This window comes from Zonotrichia albicollis, chromosome 5 (assembly GCF_047830755.1).
Source record: "Zonotrichia albicollis isolate bZonAlb1 chromosome 5, bZonAlb1.hap1, whole genome shotgun sequence".
NCBI lineage: Eukaryota > Metazoa > Chordata > Aves > Passeriformes > Passerellidae > Zonotrichia > Zonotrichia albicollis.
In genome coordinates, this window is record NC_133823.1 from 31,901,199 (window position 1) to 31,922,336 (window position 21,138).

The window sequence follows — 21,138 nt, forward strand, 5'->3', positions numbered from 1 at the left end:
AAAGAGGTTCCTTCAAGAATTCTTACCCATCTATCCATTTCTGTCTTTGTAGATCATTACCCCTTTAAAATATCAAAAGTTGAATATTTCCATGAAAGAAATTGTGAAAACGTATATTTTAAAGAACTTTTAAATTCTTCAATTTCAATATTATTAAAGTTCTCCACTGCTACAGTGCAGGATTTTTTTAAAAATACATGTACCTGATAGCACAAAATTCTCACAAGATTTTACTAAAAGACCATTACAAATCTATCATAAAGATCTGTTTCTATCTGTTTCTCTGATTTTAAACATTCTTCTAGTTTTCTTCCAATGTTATAAATATAAAAAATGTCTTCACCATAGTTTTAGATTGTGCTGCAGTTAATGAACATTGTGACTCACAGAGAGGTTTGTGGGCATTAGGATTTTCCCTTCTTTGCCTCAAAGTTTCTTATAACTCAATTTTCTGAAAATTTTACCAAAATAATAATTTGATCTAACATTTTACTCTAAGAAATAAGTTGAAACAGTTTTTTGTAGCGTATGTAGGTTTTTTTTAGTGAAATCTAAAACTTCCACAGGCATCACAGATTTTTGGTTTTATTTACTGGCAAGTTTAGTAGATTGTATTTTTTGAAGAAACATTTGAAATTCATTTGATGTTATAGGATCAAGTGATGTTCCTTTATAGAAACAGATCTTTACGAACAACAAATGTATCTGGGATGGTCCTAACATAGAAAAAGGCACCTTGTGAGAACTGTGTGCTTTCAGGTACATGTATTTAAAACAATTCCTGCACTGTAACAGTAGAAAAATTCACTAATTAGAGGCACATCTTGTTTTGGTACAGCATGAATGATTCTCTTTTGTTGACTATAGAACAATTTAATTATCCTTGGCAGTGAAAGTTGCATTTTCTTGATTAGCACTACTGAAGGTACCTTTGAGGAAAACAGAAGTAACTTGGCACTGACTGTGTCTGGAGTAGAACTATAGATGGAACGTTTTTCAGCATAAATATAATTTCTTTTTTAACTTTCTTTCCATTGTTGTCACATAAAACTAAGCCAAATTTGGGATGAACGAAGAAGTTAAAATTGATTTGTTAAAACTTCAGAAAATCTTTTGTTGGAGCTATTAAATGAGGAAAAGTTCAGAGAAAACAGTAATGTATTCCTTGGACTGCCTAGGAGAAAAATTCTCCATTTCTTAATCAGTACTTTTTATCATAAGATCTTGCACTCTGGACAACAACTTCAGTATTAAATCATCAGAATCACAGTTTGTAGGTGTTTTAGGTATTAAATTATTAATTGGCATCTTCAATAGTAATATTATTGAGAGCAAGAGGAAAGCTAATGTCTTTACAAACAATTGGATGGATAAAGATATGGGTGTTAACATCTTTGAAATGGGTCTTAATGTCTCTACCAACTTTGGGCAGCAGGTTTGTTGCAGACCCCAGGCAGCTGGGCTCCTGAAACAGGAAAGGGTCTGCACAAGCCTGAGTTTCTGAGCTTTGGGGTAAAAGAGTAGGTTCAAGGCAGGAATATGTGATAGGTGGTTCAGAAAGTCTGTACCTTCCTAGTGCCTCAGCCAGTGGGGAAAGGAAGAGGGCAATGTGCAGCCAGGAGTTTGGGATAAAAGGAAGCAGAGCTCTCTGAAAACTTAAGAGAGAAAACTCTTAAGAGAGAAAGCCCTGGGGGATTCTCTCCCTTTATTTGAATAAAGTTGCAGGACTCCTCAGTCTCCCTTTTTGACATAAACCTCTGGCATTTATGGATTTTTCCATAAGAGATGGACACCATCCATGTTATCCAAGGATATTTGAGGAAAGCTTTGACAACATTACTTCCAGCACAGACACAGATGACTGAAGGCATGAGCATACCTCCTTAATTTAAGACATGGTCCAATCTCCTGATGTTATGCAGCCTACAGGTACCTTTTTCTGATTATGTGAAAAAATACAATACAGAAAGTCCCAAAAAATAGGCTTCTCTTCAGGATGGTTTAAAAAAAAAAAAAAAAAAAACCCAGGACACATACACTGCTAGTTTTCACTAACTTGAACTGAAAAAGTTTAACAGAAGATATATGAATCCTCATGGGCTAGACCATACTATTTTACAAAGAAAGGGAAGAATGAGAAAGTAGAGAAAGAGAGCAAAGAAATCTAATGTACTAAAGCCATAAATATTTAAGAAGTCTATCTTGGCTTTTTTTTTTTTTAGTATTTTTTTCTGTACAAAAAGCTGTCTACTATTTTAGACTTTCTCAAGCACACCTCAGCATTTAAACCAACTATGCAGCTCTGCTGTGTGTACTAAGCTGTATCTTCTCTCACAGACCCATAGAGCTGGCAAAGAAGCATGTGAGTACAGTAGGTTAGCTATTATTCCATATAAGCTAACATGTTAAATGACTCCAGAAATGTTTCTGAGGCAAAGATAAAATTAAACATGCTGTCAATACCATAGCATATATCTGAATTTATTAATGTGCAGAAACATTTCTGCTCTGAGAACTTGTTCCTATAATATATAGGATACCTTAGCCATGATCCACCAATAGGTCGGTACTGGAAATTCCAGCTGGTTTTAACATTAAATAATCTCTATTAAAGTGCAGGACTTTATGTTTTTACATTGTTACTATGCTACAGAGCCTTAGTAGATTGAGATCTTTGGCTTAAGGATGAAAACGTGGAAAAAAGCCCATGTCACCATGTAAAGTGTAAATATTAAATTCTCGTTCCTACTCTCCTGACTCAGCCCTTACTGAATCTATCAGGCTTCTAGTTTCTGTAGCTTTTGCTGAACTGGCCACCATGAGCAGGCTCCCAGCTGTGTCCATGTGGCTGCAAGGAGCTGGGCATGAGGTGCAGGGCTGCAGCCTGCGCTGACAGCACACGGGGCTGCATGAAGGGGGTCCCAGGCAGAGCCCACCCCCCACTGCCCACTGAGCCTCTTATTCACACTGACATTCCTCTGAAAAGCTGCTTGATGGTGTTTCAGGCAGTTGCTGCTTTTATAAGATGTGGGCAGACTGCAGGTCCTAACTATAATACTAACTGAAATATTTCTGTATTTATGACTAAATATATATATGAATGCTTTTTTTGACAGGATTGTAAAGCACTATACATTTTAGGACTAAGATCTAATCCCAGGATACTGGTTTTCAAACACATTTTGCACATCCTGAAAAATCCAGTAATAATTATATGCTAAGGTAGTGACACCAGATATATATCACTTGTTGTTTCTCTTTCAAACTTATTTCATAAAAAGACTTTTATGAAAGTCATTCTTCTAACCCCACAACTACAAGTCATATTTAATGTCTTCACTGTTGTGAAAAAGAAAAAATTGGTTTATGATCTGAAGAAATACCAGTTTTATAAAAGTTATACAGGAATATTTCTTAATAAATTTGCTTTTAAAGGTCCACTGGAATGAATCAAGTATCCAGACTCATGGCAATTATTTCAATGAGGCTATTTATAGCTATTCAGTATAAAGAAGATAAATTAGCTCCTTCAGCCTACAAAGGTTGCATATTTATCTAGTACTTATTACTGTAATAAAATTCTAATTTAATTCAATTGGCAGCTCTGGTAGGGGGACTTCATAGTGTGATTATTCAAGGCACAAAGGATTTCTTTTATACTTTTATTATTATTTTCTTGTTAAAAATGTATGGCTCTTCAGACCAAAGCATGTGATGTTTTAAGATCAAAAGTAGTAGTGAACTTAGTCATTATGTTTTAGTCCCCATCTAACCAGTTTCCAAAATTACATGACAGTCAGTTTCCTATGTGATAACTATAAAACAGAGAACAGAATTCTTTTTTTGTTTTCTTGGGAAGGAAATGCATCAGTGAAGAGCCTACAGCTATATACATTACACACACTATGAATAAATAACTTCCATATTCTGTAAGCCCATAGAGAAACATTAACTCTGTAAGTTAATAGTCATATGCCTCCACTACTTGTGAAGATGAGAAACACACACGGACAAATTTTTGTAGATACATAAAAGTACATGAGCATGAGAACTGCATAAAGAAGAGGGTATTTTTAAACAGGAAAAATAAATTAGCTCATTGTTCCATGTATAATAAATAATGATCACACAGAGATGACCATGTTTTACAGAAACTGAAGTCTTAATTTCGGTATTAATGTCCTAGAAAAACAAATCTAAATGTATAACACTTTTTACCAAAAGAGCTATTAATCATTTTTAGAGAGGAAATATATCCATGGTCTCTGTTTGGGAAATAAAATTAATTTGTTTTATTGTTTCCATTCTAATTTTTTGTCATAAAGACCACTATAGTTAGTTTGAATTGTAAGTGATGTAATATGAAATACATAAATCCCTAGAAGTATAAAACATAAAAATAGCTTTTGTGTCATTGCTTTTCTTAAAGAGCATGTTTTCTACTTAAATGGTACATTTATAAGCAAGAGAGCACTTAACCATCTTAATCCATTTGCATTCTGTTGAGATAAGTTATCAGTAGCTCAGTAATTGAATTTCTTTCTAATTCATATGGAGCCTGCCTGCAGGGGACACATTAACTGCTAGGCCCAAAATTACATAAACTTTACAATGTTCTGCTCGAAATCAAACAAGAGAAAGCCAAAACAAACACAAAACAAAGCTTTGAGACAACTGAATTTTAAATTGTTTTCAGAGTGAGGGAGGGGTGAGAATCACAAGTTCATTCTCCATACTCAACTTATCCAGTTTACCAAACTGGTTTAAAAGATACTTAAAATATATGTCAGTGTAAGTATACACAAAATGCTGACAGTATTCTGAACCAGAAGTAGTTATTCTGTAGACCTGAAACACAGAATGGAGCGATGAGTTTGGAACACCACCCTCTCCTGTGTGGTTAGCTATCCTAACAGCCAATAAAAGTGAGTCATTGAAGATTTCATGTGAAAAATGGATATGTAAAAGGATATATGCCTGCACAGACCAGTTCCACAGAAAATGCATGTTTCTACAGTATTAAGCCTGAAGTTATTTTTAAGTGTAGCTATGTAAAACACTGGCAGATAATAAATCGTAGGACAAACCATGTTAGATTCTCATCAATACTGAGTGTTGATGACATGTCTCTCACCAGTACTTTGGCATCAGTTAATGCTATTTGTGGATCCTGCCTTTGAGCAAACAATCAATGGAACTGTAAAAGAAATGTGAGTCCAGGTCCTCCTTTTCTGCTGCTCTCTATACACACACCCAGGATTCCATCAGCAGCACGCTGCACCAAGCAGAAGCCATAATGCTAAGATGAACACCCAAAAGTTACTACTGCCACTTTATTATTGTCCCTTGTCCTCATAGATTCATAGAATGGTTTGGGCTGGGAGGGACCTCAAAGATAATTTATTTCCAAACCACACTGCCATTGGCAGGGACACCTACCAGTACACCAGGTTGCTCAAAGCCCCATCCAACTTGGCCTTCAGCACTTCCAGCCATGGGGTAACCACAACCTCTCTAATCAACCTGTCCCAGTGCCTCACCAAACTCACAGAAAATAACTTCTTCCTAATATTTAGTCTAAATCTACTCTCTTTCAGTTTGAAGCCACTGCCCCTTGTTCTATCATTACATTGTATATAGTGTTGCCATATTTCTCATAGGCTCCTTTCAGGTACTGACACACTGCAATTAGATCACCTCAAAACCTTCTCTTTTCCAGGCTGAACAAACACAGTTCTCTCACCCTTTCCTTATAGGAGATGTGCTCCAGCTGTGTCATCATCTTGGTGGCCTCCTCTGGACCTGCTCCAACAGGTCGGTGTCCTTCCTGTGCTGGGACCCCAGAGGTGGATGCAGCACGGCAGGTGGGGTCTCACCAGAGTGGGGCAGAGGGACAGAATCCCCTCCCTGGCCCTGCTGCCCATCCTGCTTTGGATGCAGCCCAGGTGTGCTTGACTTTCTGGGATGCAAGTGCACATGGCCAGCTCATGTTCAGCCTCTCATCCAGCACTCCCCTGTTCATCTCCCCTGGGTTGCTCTTAACCTGTTCAACCCCCAGCCTTTGTTGGTACCAGGGGTTGCCCCAATCCAGGTGCAGAACCTCACAGCTGGCCTTGTTAAATCTCAAGAGATTCCCATGGGCTCACTTCTGGTGCTTGTCCAGGTCCCTCTGGATGTTACCCTGTCCTTCAGGAGTGTCAACAGCACCACTTACCTTGGTGTCATCTGCAAATTTGGTGAGGGTGAACACAAACCCTTTGTCTATGTACATTAATGACTACATTAAATATCACTGGTCTCAGTTTCGACCCCTGAGGGACATCACTTGTCACTGGTGTCCATCGTGACTCTGCACTGTTGAGCATTACTCTCTGGATGCAACAGTCCAACCAATTCCTTATCCACACAGCAGCCCATGCATCAATCCATCTCCACGCAATTTAGAGAGAGGGATGTTATGGGGGACAGTGTCAAAGGCACTGGAGTCCAGATAAATGACATCTGTAGCCCTCCCATTGTCCACTGATGGAGTCACTCCATCGTAGAAGGCCACTGGGCTGGTCAGACAGGACTTGCCCTTGGTAAAGCTGTGCTGGCTCAAATCACTGCCCTTTCCTTCATGTGCCTTGGCATAGCTCCTGGGAGCATCTGTTCCATGACCTTCCAAGGCACAGAGGTGAGGCTGACAGGCCATTACTTCCCAGGATCCTCCTTTCTACCCTTTTTAAAGATGGGTACAATGTTCCCCTTCTTCCAGTCACCTGGGACTTTACCTGACTGCCATGACTTTTCAGAATTCTAGGATGCATCTCATTGGGTCTCATAGATTATAAATTATAAAAATAAGGGATAAGTGTTGTTCCCTCAGGGATCTAAACTGGGACCAGCGTTATTTAATGTAGTCATTAATGACATAGACAAAGGGATTGAGTGCACCCTCACCAGTTCACCTCACTGAGTGAAGGTCCATCCTTGCACTACAAGAGATTCAATTGACTTTATTCCTCTAGTTATGGCAATTCAACTTGTTTGAGACTGAGCACAAGACTGCTGCTTATTTCAAACCCAGGATATTGCATGTGGATGGTTTGAACATGATCATACTCAGATGGCTTCCCATGGTTTACAAAGCTCTCTTGGACTCACACTGGAATTAGGCTTTTAACTCCCAATGGCTTATTCCTGATATTTCCACTTGTTTTTAAGATTTAGTGATAAAATGCCACATTTGGGTTCACCAACCTAGAACTGGGAGTGACTAAGTGACTACTGAGAAAATTTAGAAACTTGTTCTTCAACATAAAGAGTCAGAAGAGAAAGCAAAGGGCCTATTTCTTGGCCTTGATAGCTCCTTTAAGACTACTGAGCACCAGGAAGAAGAGGTGGAGAAACTGTGATCTTAACACATTTCCCAGATGAAATTTGACTGGACTTGATCAATACTTTCACATCAGTAAGCTATATTGCTTCCAGAAGAACAAAGCAACTTCCCTTAAATATATGGTACTGTCGACATTTAAATGCTATGGATCAGAGATGTGGCTATACCACACTAGCATACCTCATGACCACCTGTCAACTTCAATTTTTCTCATTTGCGGTTATCTACAGTTAACAGCAGTTAAAAATAGTGAAGGCCTACTACTGTTATTCTCTGCAAATTCCTGGCTGAGGTATCTGGAAGCAATTCTCAGCCTGTGCTGCTATTGAACAGCGCTGTGATGCAGACAGTGTACACATCCCTGCATCAGTTGCAAAAGGGATTAGAGATTTAGACATCTTTTAATAAAATCTTCTTTCTCCCTACTTCCTCTGCTATCTCAAGGACTTCTGTCGCATATAACAAAAGCAAATATCTTCGTATTTTGTAATAAATGTAGCAAAAAGTCATGGCTTTTCAAGACCCCTAATGTATGATACCTGTCTTTCTTTATTTTTTTATCCCAATAAATATCTGCAAATGGGAATGTGTGAGTTCTGATTCTATATTTTTTTGCTAATAAATACAGGTGGTAAGCACAGATTTTTAAAATGTCAAATGCTGGCTTTACTAAGAGGCTGCTAGCACCTTTGCATTACCTCAAACAAATAATGCCCAATGGACAAGTCACAGATTCAGTGAGAATAAACTGCACAGGAAAGTATAGGGGATATGGAAAGTTCCAACACTAATGATCACAATCAATCAAAGAAAAATGCTTTTGAAACTTGATGTGCATGGTTCCTGTGAATATCTTTTCTTGAATGTAAATCTTTTGTTTTTCCACTTCTGTTAAAAACAGAGCTGGAGAATACCAAATCTCAAGTTTTTAAGACAGCAGCATTGCCTGTTCATGAACATAGACTGAAAACAAATGCTTCTATAAAATTATATTTCCATGGCCTCTATAGAGTAAATGGGCTGATCCATTGACCTTTCTTCCATATTTTAACTATATATTTGATGTTATAATTTTATTTTTCCAGTTCACTATAACCCAAAATAAACAGTACCTCAAGAAATGAAAGATGAAGTATGCCCTTTAGAGTAGCAAAGAGCCTTGGTACTAATCATTATTGCAGCAGAAAAGTGAGATAAATGCAAATTGGTGGAAAGGATAGAGAAGCCTACAGAGATCTAACACATGAGTAAACCAAATTAAAGCTGTTAACTATATATTGATGAGCTGGTTTGTCAGTTATTGTTGAAGCATTGTAGATGAAGAATCACTGAATAAGTTTCTATATCTGAGAATTGGAAAATGAAGCTTGTGGATTTTTATTGCCAGTGATACAAATGTAGTGGCTTAAAATTGATAAATTGCACTGCTTTTTCTTTATAATTTCTTTAGTGGCAAAGTCCATAGCTCAGGCTGATCCATTTTAATGAATGGATTCTGCATGACCACAAAGGACCCTAATTCTTTTTTAGACTGACTGCCTGAGCATTACTCATTATACTTGTTTGTTCAGTGGCTTTGTTTTTCACATCATTTGAATTACCATTCACTTACATTGCTGCTAGAGCTAATCTACTTCATCTAACAGGTTGCAGATCCATTTGAAATTAATATCCACCTATTTCTAGCCATATAATTTTCCTTCTGAAGTCTTAGGGGGGGAAAAAAGAGATTTTGGAAGGGGGAGAGAGAGAGAGTTCATATTTTGAGGTCAGCTGTTTTAGTCTGAGTAAAGTTGGAGACTAAGAGATTTGGATCAATATGACCCTACTAGAATACCAGTACTGGTCCTCTTCTTGTTTACATTGACAAAAGCAATAAAGCCTGGCAAAACTGGCAGGAAAAAAGCCTGAGAATCTTAACTTTATCAAGGATTTTAGAATATTCCTAGTGGAGTGAAAGGACAGGGGTTGACCTAAGGGAACAATGGGGGCCTGGCATAACATCACCCATAAGAAAGTGTAAATGGCAAAGATTGTCAAACCATGCTGGGTAGGAAACTGTTAATACCACTACATGTGCAGCCTTTCTAGTTTGAAGCTCAGGGATTCTTACTGGGGTTGTGGGTCATCCAAAACAGAACTACATGCACAGCACAGCTTTATGAGAAATTATACAGAAAGGTCTCTCCAATTATAAATGTCTGTGCAATTCTGTGGTAGAGATTAAATAGCACAACAGAAATTGGGAAAATTATGCACTTGTTGGGCTTTGGCTTGGAAGCCATGGATGAATTATTAGAAAAAGATTCTATAACAAAGCTGTCCATATGTATGCCTAAGGTTTCGAGGAAGAAAAGTAAGATGGCATAAAAGATGTATTTTCTGCAGAACTTGAAAATGGGCTTTTTCAAATTTAAATTCCAAATACATGCCTTGAAAGTTGCTTTTTATGGACTTAAGTGATGACAGATTAAAGGAAGATGTAGGGAAATGAACAATAGTCAGTGAATCCTTTCATAGTGTAATAAGCAACAGTAAAATTAGATTAATTAATTTTGTCATCTATAAAGACTCTGCAAAGAGCACTATGTATTTTCATAACAATATAAACAGGCATAATTGGATACTTACATCCAAATTCACCAATCAGCTTAGCCAAATACTCATTAGTTCAAGACACATGAGTAATGTCCAAAATTATCCCACTGTCAAAATCTAAGAAGACTTAATTATGGTTAGGATTAATATCCTGTGAGAGCAACAGTATGTGTATGTGTTTCTGTAAGTCCTGTTGTACTATGCAGCAGAGTGAAGCAGGCAAAAAAAGCTAGAATTGAGGATGTCTGAGGAAATAAAAATTTAATCAGAAAAAACAGTAATTCGAAATTGACTTGGAAGTGTAGAAAATAGTTCTTCAATGCTTAGGGATAAAGGTAATATCAAGAGGGATGATTAGAGACATGGCAAAGGAGATATAATTTCAGTAATTCAGAGTATAAACAAATGGATACTTCTTGTTTGTAAGAAAACATACAGCACAACTTGGAAAGGGACAATGCACTTTACACTCCAAGCATTTTGACGTAGAGCAATATTGTGAATAAATCCAAAATCCCACCTCAACACTCAGGATACGAAAGCAGGTGTTGACAGTATCTTTCAGGGAATTATTAGAAGAGGGAGAAATAAATAGAGTCAAACAAAACCTTTTAAACAAATTACCTCCATAATATAGAGCTTCAGAAAAATTTCCTGGGGTCATGGTAGTAGGAAGTCGTAGGATTTCTTTTGAGAAAAGTGAAATTTAACTATTGTGAAATGTCCCATTCCTTTATGTTCCACAGAGTTTCAACCTTCCACTTTTTCAAGACCCTTGCATAGCTAGTTTGGGAAAGCACCAGCTGGATTCCACACAGACAGCTGACCTAGAATCAAGCGTTTTCAGTTCTCCAAAACCTGATAGATGTGAAGCTATGTAAAACATATTTTCTCAAAACTTTAGAAAAAAAGCTTATGTTTACAGATCAGTCTCCAGGTTGAAATGACATCATTTTAGAGCATAGTAAAATTACTAGAAAGAACTGTATGTCAATATAGAAAAAGATCTCTTCCACATCTTCTTTAAGTAATTTTGGATTAAGCACAATGTCTGTACTTTACTTAGCATACCCTCACAAAGAAATGTAAGACTATTGCTATCAGCTTGTTAGGCAGTTAAAATTCCGAAATATCATGTTTTAAGGTAACAATTTGATATGAGAACAAAGAAACTAAAGGATACAAATGATTTTTTACTTACTTTGAAAGTAAAAGTTCCTTTCCATGAAGATCATTTTTCATCTAAAACACCTGAAAAAATATAAATTCAGTTATAAAAACTTTCTGGTTTATGCTGGCATGAGAAAAGGCAAGTAAATAAAAGGTAAGAAAAGCTCCTAAAACAGTTATGAAAATGACATATTAAGGAGAATTTTGTAATAAGGAAAGAATTATAGGTGGAGAAGAAAAGCATATTATAAATACAAACAATGCAAAATAAATATAATATAAACACAAAAAAAGAGAATTTGAGTGGGAGAAGCAGGTATTTAAAGACTCAGAGGAGAAACACACATTGATAGATGTGTTTCCTAGAGACATGGTTTAGTGGCAGACCCAGCAATGTCAGATTAATGGTTGGGCTTGATGATCTTGGAAGCCTTTTCCAACTTTAATGATTCTATGATTCCATGATTTTATACAAAGCAGTATCTAATCGCTCTGAATATGCACTAGTGTAAACAGCAGTGAAAATCATATTACAATAAGTTAAGGAAAATTAGCCATGGTATTTTCTGCTAAGAATACCAATCTGCATCAGTTGCAATGTGACAGACAGGCTATGCCTGCATTAACACATCTCACATCTCATTAAAAAGAAATAATTTCAATAAAAAATACTAAAAGTAAACTAACAATAATATATTCCACTGTCAAAAAACATACTGTAGCCAAGTAATGATTCTTTATAAGAGTCTTTCTTTTTAAGTAACATTATCATTTTTAAACAGATGTTACCACATGTAGTCAAGATAATAACATATGCATACACACCAAGGGTGTAATTTCTGTGTCAAACAAACTACTAGTGACCTTAAAATAAGCATGCAGAGTACTGATTGCAGAACCAGGAGCCTTGGAAGCACAGAGCATAAGCATAGGTTGAAACCTGAAGGGCTGAGCACAGATGGTCACATCTTGATCAGAGTGCAAGCTGGGCAGGGGCTGGGTTTAGAGCAGAACAAAAGTAATGCCCATGGCTCAGTTGTGCTCATGAAGTCCCTAGCAGGTTCTCAGAAGGGTGTGCATCCTGAGCAGTAGGGAGAGAAAGGAATCTCCAGCTCAAGGAAGCTATTTGGATTGCAGAATGGTGAGGGAAAGAGGAACTTTCTTTTAAATTCTTTGTCACTGAGTGCCCAGGGATCACAGGACCTAGTCACACCTAGAGGTGCACATCAGCCTATGAAAACCGTCCATGACTGATCATCTGCAACAAAACATGCTGCTTGTGTTGGCTCCAAACAGATAATAATCAGATATCCTGAGCAGATCTCTCTGCTAACCTGTTCTGTACTACTATACATGCAAGTGTTATCTTATTATTGAAGGGAAATGCAGTTGTACTTTTGGACTAAGGACCTGATTGTATCTGACCTGTTTGGTCATTCACTTTCGAGGACTGGCTGTTAAACATGGATGCAATGGTCAGGTTGCAGTTTTTCTTTCTGTTTTTGAGATCCTAGCTTTTAGTTCTCCGATAATCTGAATGTATTGAAGACTGAAAAGTCCAGCCTGATATTTCACTGGAAATAAGTAATTACTGTCAAAAGCTGTTTGATAAAAACCCACACTAAGATAACATAGGAGTAGTTTCCTACTCAAATCTTAAAGTATTGTATTATAAGCTCAACTGTACCTTCTCCTTAAAAGTCTCTTTAAAAAGGTTATTTCTACTTCAGATACTGCCTCCTTGAACTGTGACAGCAAAACTCATTTTGCCAGCATTTAAGGTTATTTGGAAAAGCTATTTTTGATACAGAGAGCTCAAGAAAAGGTGCTGCTCATCTTGTTCAAAATTTCCTCCAAAACTCCTTTAGCCTGGTCTATCTCAAAAGCAGCTTTTCCAGCAGTAACTGGAAAAGAAGGTTATTTGAAATGTGTGTTGACATTTAGCATATAGGGGCATTCTTCAGAGGAATGAAAGTTTGTATAAGAAGTTACTTAGTAGTAAAGCAGAAATGTCAGTTATCAGACACCAATATAGCATATCAGTATTTGAACATCCAAGCTCAAGCAAACAGGCAACATGTCAGAGCAATGCCTCATCTCTCACTGTGAGCTATGTGTAATCCCTCTAGCTGACCGCTCCGGCTGTTTGTCTCTGCCTGGTCACATGTAGGATGGTCTTGGGACACCCACGCTCCAAAGGACGAGTCTGGACTCTTCAGATTTTCAGTCATTGATATTGTTTATTATTGCTTATTTCCAAAATTTTCTTCCAGCCTGACAGAGGTCTGACCAGCAAGGCAGCCAAGGACACTCTGACCTCCCACTGGGTGGTCGTCTATTTTTATACTAAAAACTATGTATATCATATTTACCTTTATTTCCCAATACCTTTCACCCATATTAGCAAGTGCACCTTCACCGAGAACCAATCCCAAAGTGCCAGCATCACCACAGAAAGTAGATGACAAGAAGAAGAAAGAAGAAGGACAAGGCATGCCCTGATTCCTCTATCTTGTCTCCATAACCCCCCTGTACCAAAACCCTAAAACCTGTATTTTTACCCTGTGAATACCTAATTCTTACACCATTTATCCCCAAGTGATTCTCTTGTCCTCAAACAGGTGGCACATCCTGTGCAGGGTCAAAATCCAACCACCAAGCACTCCTGGCAACATTCCAGGATTTCCAAGCCCCCCAAGGATTGTCTCGGTAACTCGGGGCATCCAGAGTGATGTGCTGAGTTCCCACATTTAGCCTTTTAAAAACCTGATTTATTTGATTATCTGTATTACATACATGTTTTGTACCAGGGAATGTTAGTTCATTTAAGTACCATTAAGAAAGGCACTCAGACCCTGCAGGAAAGCATCCCTTAAAATGCCATTTACTGGAGCTAAAGCTATAAAGGAAGAGAGGATAGTGTAGAGAATCCCAAGTGCATTCACACACTGGAAACCCTGAGGTTCAGCACTGAACAGATGTCCAGCAAGAGCATGGCATGCTGTGCAGACCAATCTCATTTCTGTCTTCTGTGTCCTTTTAGGATTTTCTTTAGAAAAAATGATCTAGTTGTCATTTCTACTACCACATAAAAAGCATTTCACTTGATAACTTGCTGCTGCATAACAACCAGCCTACAGACCACATTCATCCTGTGGCCAGGGGACATGCAAAGTCCAGCACTTGGTGTCTGCGTGGTACATTTGGCAGAGCACAGCACAGGGCTGCACTTACACAGACTCACTGCTACAGGGATCATCAACTCCTCAGTGAACAAAGGCCTCCAGCCAGGATCACAGCAACATGAATTTTTCATTTTGAATGAAAACAGAAAGGAGAAATAACCTTTTTTGGACATGTGGTCTTCACTGACTTGACCAAAGCGAGACAACTAGTCGTTGAAAAGCCCAAGTCTAGAAAATCAGTTCCTTGATTTGCATTTTACAAGAATATAGCAGAAATAAATTTCTGCACTTATTTGAACAAGAGTTGTTTGACATCTAATTTGAGTAAAATGATATGCTTACAGGTGTGTAAAAAAACCCCAAACCACAATCAAACAAACAAACCAGCCTATAATAAACCAACAAAAAAACCCCAAAAACCAAAAAAAAATTTTTTTTTAAACCCAAACAAAAACAAAGCAGGTACTATTTATCTTTCATTTATTCAACTATGATCTGTTAATTTAACCAAAAAAATCTCATAGTAGCAGTTTGACTCCAACTTCATAGTTGATAGGTCACACAAAAATGTATCACAAAAAAGTCTCAATTTAAGTTATCTGCTTGGGAGGGTGAGAATTTTATGGTTCTGATCTGGTTTTCTCAATCCCTAAAGCCAGAAAATGTGGAATAATTTTATATACTGTGGAATGGCACAAATAATTGACTTAAGAGGGCCTCTTTAGCTGTGCAACACTGACATAAAAAGTATCCTCTTGATTTTCTTGCTGAAACATGTTTGTGGTAGAGAGACTTTATACAGCTATACAGTTTATGAATTACTGCACTGTTTCCATGGATACTTCTCAACGCAGGCACAAGTAGTATCATTAAAGTGGAACTTGAAATTCTCCAACAACATCATAACTAGACGTTTTCATACTCTGACACCCCCATATTAAATTTGAATTAACTACTTGAAATGGAAAGGAAGTTTCCAGAATGTTAAATTGAAGCAGATTAAAAAAAAAGCTATCTCTCTCCCCATCTTCAAGCAACTAATTTGCTTTAACTTGTGGTCTCTACAATCTTTAAATAATGGTTCTACCTAGGAAAGATGATTCAATAAGGTAGAACTGTGTTATTGTACCTCTGTGGGGTTTTTTTTATACACCTGGTAAATGTACTTTGTCTTATGTGGCATTAGCTGTGTAACTGCATACACACTGAGCAGCTGAGCTGAATATCTCCCTGGTTCAGAATCACTCTTTGCTGCTATAAAATTTTCCTCATCACTTCTCTCTAAAGCTGTCAGTGCCACGAAGGAGTGCAGCCAGCAGAGCTTTTAAGAGCGTGATGCAATGTGCTGGTCTCTGACATGGGAGAACAGTTCTGACTGGCGCCATCCAGGGTGGCTCTTCCAGCTGTTGAGACTATAAATATCAGTCTCTCCCTGTCTTCCTGCTTGCTAACAGAAGCTATTCACAAATGAGAAGGATGTTCCATGTGTGTGGGAAGGGAGACGCTCTCATCTTCCACCTTCCAGTGCTGAACACACACCCCACACTCTAAGAGTCAGCTTGTTTTTACCTCTTCCAGGGCCCCCATCTTGCAGTCCATGTTTGGCACCTAGACACATGTACACAAACTCTGTATTGTCATGGTATCTAAATACTTTTTTTTTCAGAAGTGAGCTTTCACAGAGGAAAAAGACAGGCGAACAATAAGGAATTGTGACTGCACATTAAGGCAACAGTGAGCTGACCTGAAAAATATAAAGCGTTGCAAATGAAGGGATAGGTGCTTAAGATGATTGATAAACAGCTAGATAATACAGCAACATGTGTATTATCTGGCAGTGAATTACCATGGGTCCACATAAAGACACCAGTCATATTGCATAATGAGGATGTGCATGATAGAAAACATTATTTATATAGCATTTGAAGATGTCTCGTGAGAACTGAATGCCAAAGTGCTGCTCTAACACCTAGAGCAGCATTCTCTAGGCTACTTTTTGCCTCTTGGCTAAATCAGTTAATAAGTCAATAAAAATATCAATGTTTTATAGCAGGCAACAACCTTCAGGAAATAAATAGTCCAAGATACAAAGACCTGTCAAAAATAACTGATAAAAGATGCTTAGGCACAAGGAACCCTTGGGTTCATTTCTTGGAGCTTGGTCTGCTGGAGAGCTGGGCTTTACCAAATGTTTTTTCAACATTTGTATGTAGTGGTTTCCTTTTATTTGTTATTATTGCTGAATAAAGATGCTTACATATAAAATTCAGTCTTCAGCTGTAGTTCCTACAATACCCAGCTATCACTATGAATCTAGGGAGAGACAAGATCTGTTTAGAGCAATGCACCACATTCAAGAGGAAAATATAGAATAATTTTCAAAGGAAAGCTTGTACAAGACAAAAAATTTTGGTTTTTAATCAGGAATTAATCTTTGGTTTTCTCTCCTTTTGGTTTTTCTTTTTTTTTCCTCTTCCTTATCAAACAAACTTGATAATGACTCCAAATCTCTAGTTGGACTGTCAATGATACAAATATTTCTCCTCACTGCTGACTTGATACATCAGCCTCCATTCTCTTTTTTCAAGTCTCTTTAAACTGGCAGTAGATGATGTCACTTCTCCCTGAGCATGAGGCAATAATGTGTTAGGAGCAGTCTTGGGGCACTTAGCCCTGCATATGCTGGGTCAGGCATTCATCAATCTGCCTGGCTATATTGACTGCCACAGCACCACAGTGACCTCCCTTAACTACTTACATGTTCTCACAGCATCACTGAAGATAAGTGTATAAAATTCATGCTCCAACAGGTCAGCTGAAGGCGTGATTTTTTTTTTTTATTTCTGCTCCTTCAGCAAGCACATGACTGATGTTCTGCCTGACTCTGCAGTGACCATATCTTTAATCTCCAGTGCTACATTCCCACCCCAAAACTAACAGAAGTTGCTAGCTTGGATAATACCAATGGCAAGACACAATCAAAACATGTCTGCAGCACTCTGGAATAAATAAGATCTACATGAATCATGCTCAGTATTTGACAAGTGGGTGTCTTTCCTTGAGAAAGAAATCCGTATAAAAACATCTAAGGGGGAGAAAAACAACAAACAATACTATGCTGTCTAATGCTACTCTTTCCCTTCTCAATAACAAATTAAACCTAACTTATTGCTTTAAAAGTACTCCCTGTTCATCATCTGCAGTATTTCCTGTAACTTGTAGCACAATTTTGAATGTTTCTCTCTCTTTTATGCTTTTTTCTGCTTTTAGTGACTACTTTGTCATTTTCTGAGATCCTCAGTATTCTGTCCAAAAGTTTGATCAAGCATCTGTTGAACATCTATTCCCTTCCACAAACCAGAGTTGAAGCTGTTCTGTTCGCAAGTGTTTTCAATAGTTCACAATTTATCAGCTTTAAATTCAAAGAAAAGCTAATGAATGAGTTAGTGCAAAAAACACACAGCCAGAAGCTCCATCATCTTTTTCTCTCTTTCATACTTCTGCTGTTTTCAGAGAGAAAACTAAAGCTTTGAGGAAATAAATTTGAAACTAAATAGAAAAATAGCTACAGATTAATTTAATATGAAACACCATTGTCATTTATGGCTTTCTTACTTTTTTCATATATTATTTATGTCACCAATATCATGATTTAGAATCTTGAGATGTTACCTGAGGATCCTGACTGATTTATTGTTTTTCACTCAGAGATGTCACATTCCTAGACAGAGTACCTTTTTGTGTGCAACTGTACACAAGGGCTGTTAAAGGTTTCATTTATTAAGATTTACAAACATAGAAAACTGGATCTTCTCCTGCACCACTGGTTGTTGTGGTACTGGCTTTAACAGACTCCATGACAAGGCACCAGCATTTACAGTCAGATGACTGTGAAAAGGTAAGTTTATGTATTATCTCTTTTAGGAACTATAAACAGTATGTGATGTAACATAAAATCAAATCTTTCAGTAAATGAAACAGACAAATAGAGATTTCATTATCTCCTGAAGTGGAGGTAAATAAATCAACAACACTCAACAACCTCACTGGTGGTAGAATTATCCTGCTTTGCACAAAGCATCTTCCTGTCACTGCTAGGACAGCAATGGACCATGCAACCTTGCATTTAGGCCAGTCCAATCTGACGAATCTCCCTTTCAACAGAAACAACCCATACATAGCATAGATTTCAAAGTTCCAAAATGTTGAATGAGGACTATCCTTTTCAGGGGATCCTGTGTAGGTTTGTATCCTGAGTAGATATGAAGTACTATGTAGATTCAAGTGCCCTTTGAGTGCTTAAGAAAATTCCATCCTGCAGGCTCTAGAAAGCCTTTCAACAGCTGCACTTGATCATGATAACATGCCCCACCTCAAAATTCATGCAAAATAAGGCAAGTGCCAATAACACCTCTCAGAAATTTAAAGGAATGACAGTTAATAGCAATAATGCTTCCAGTATTTTAATAATTCAAAAGGCTGAATTTGCAGTGTTTACTCCAATTTTGCTGTAATCATGACATCTATAAATAATAATTAGGAACTGAGCCTAGACCTGAATATTACATCATCTTTCTTTACAACTTCATGATGCAATTATATTCTAATATATATTATATTCAAGTTGTGCTCTGCTTTGGATAATACACTTGATAAAGCCAAGACCATAAATACAATCCTCTCTTCTAAGCCGCCAGCTGGCCTTAAAAAAACAGGCTGGAAAGCATCAAGTATTTTCAACTCCAGACATTCCAAACCAAGATTTCACTCTCTTTTCCCAAACTTGATCTTAGAGGTCAGGCTCCTGGTTCAGCTAAACTGAATGTTTTTCTACTACTATCAGCAGCATCATTTTTCCAGACATTATGAATGGGTGCAAAAAAATGTTCCATATATTCTTATTCTTTTAGAATATGATGTTTCTAGGGTAACTGTACCCAGGAGATCTACTAACAGCAAAAAGTGGAAAATAATGTAACTTCTACTTTAAAATCACTTTTCTAAAGGGAAGAGGAATTGTATTCCCACAAACTTTTTCCTTTGTAACTCTGTCACTCTCTTTAACAAAATCAAAGAATTCAAAATTTAATGCTGAGGCTCTATATATAATCATGTTGGCAACAGACAGAGAGATTTGGAGATGTACTGTATTATATTGTTAAGAGTTAGCTCAGAAGAAAAAATTGGGTAAAACTTAGTTACATTTTATGGATGGTCAAAATGCTTCAGATAAAATGAGATCCAGCACTAACTTCTGTCCAGATGTCAAACCAAACTGGCACACATCTTTTTTTTAAATAAAGTTTAGTTTTTAATGTTTGTTAGGAATAGCTTTAAAAGTGCTAGAGAATATTTTGATAAAAAATTGCAAACAAAGATGGAAAATAGAATGTTTAGAAGTCTATCATTCAACCTCATGAAGTTCACATTAGAGTGTCTCATGAGAGCTCAAGACCATCACATCATGCAAGATTTCCAGCAGGGTTAACTCTCCTATGATACCCAAAGGCACATACAAAGTAAACAAATAGCAAATCCAATTACTTACACAAACATTTACTCAATTGCTTTAGGGAAACGTGACTTTTTATAAATACACAGTGTTCATATTATACTACAAGTCTTTAAACACAGCCTAATACAAATACCTAGGTTTTGTTAAAATGGCAGAGGTCCTCAGACCTGAAGTTTTTGGGGAACCCATGCTAGTAAGCAACTTAACTTATTGGTAGAAAAAATAATCACATTTTTTAGTGAAATGTTAACAGAGGATTAAAATGAAGTATGCACTACAAAATATCTTTTTAGTAACCTCTATGACAATAGCTGACCTCAATAAAAAAAAAAAAAAATAATTATTACTATCTGCAAAAGTAAAGCAGAAGAAATCCAAAAGCAGAATTTTTAGAAGTGCAATGGACTACATTTTTTCTTTGCACATAAGGGCTGTAGGGACTAAATTAATTTTAGTGGAAAGTAGAAAAATGTCTACTGCCTTTAAAAATTATTGATTAATTTGAATCTCTGATACACAAATATTTACGTATAGTTAAGTGGGATATTTTAGTTACTAGATATTCCCACAAGTGTTGTCTAAAATATTCAACCTAAAGCTGATAATAAAATAAGTTGGAATCAGATTTTTATTTTAGCCAGAAACTTGAAAACATAGCCCAAGGTCTACAGGAGTTCTATGTACCTGTTGCATAAGAAGAAGAAGAAGCATTAAGTTGTTAAAGGCAATACTTAACAGCTAAAACAACATTATACTTTAATTTCACCCATTCCCCCTTCACCTTGCTCAGCTGATACTTACTGTTTGCCTAATGTGAAGCTTTCCAACAGAGATCTTCAAGGCAGGCAAACAGGAGCCAAGGACCAGCCAGTGTCAGACAATTAAAGCTACCTTAACAATGGCAAACTGCAGCCCAGAGTTCTTTGTAACACAGAGGGGGAAAACAAGCCCCATTTTGATGCCAGCCCTTGCCATATTTCTGCCCCATGCCATAACACTGTGCCCACTCACTCAGCACTGTTGTATTAAGTGCAGAGCAGTAGGCTTGTCATTTAAACACATGAACAAACTGCCAAGTCTAAGCTGCTGTGCAACAAGAATTCTTTTTTCAGCCAAGGTATTACACTGAACATGTTGCAGTTCAGACAGCCATGACACACACCACAGCATAAATTTCAGAAAGCTTCAACACATACCAAGTAACACCACATCCATTCAGAAAGCTCCAAGTGTCTGCTCTTCTTGTTTTTTAGCCCAGCCTTTTATACCCTCTCATTCATGCACTGCAC

The 21,138-nt window shown here is 37.2% G+C and overlaps 1 long non-coding RNA gene across 1 annotated transcript in view; it reads right to left on the reverse strand.

Annotated features, from left to right (window-relative positions):
- LOC102068509 (uncharacterized) overlaps window positions 1-21,138 on the reverse strand; it is a 126,758-nt gene that overhangs the window by 99,119 nt on the left and 6,501 nt on the right. The window contains exon 2 of the long non-coding RNA XR_012580276.1: window positions 11,181-11,230. This is a non-coding gene — a long non-coding RNA (uncharacterized LOC102068509). The remainder of the gene's footprint in view (window positions 1-11,180; window positions 11,231-21,138) is intronic.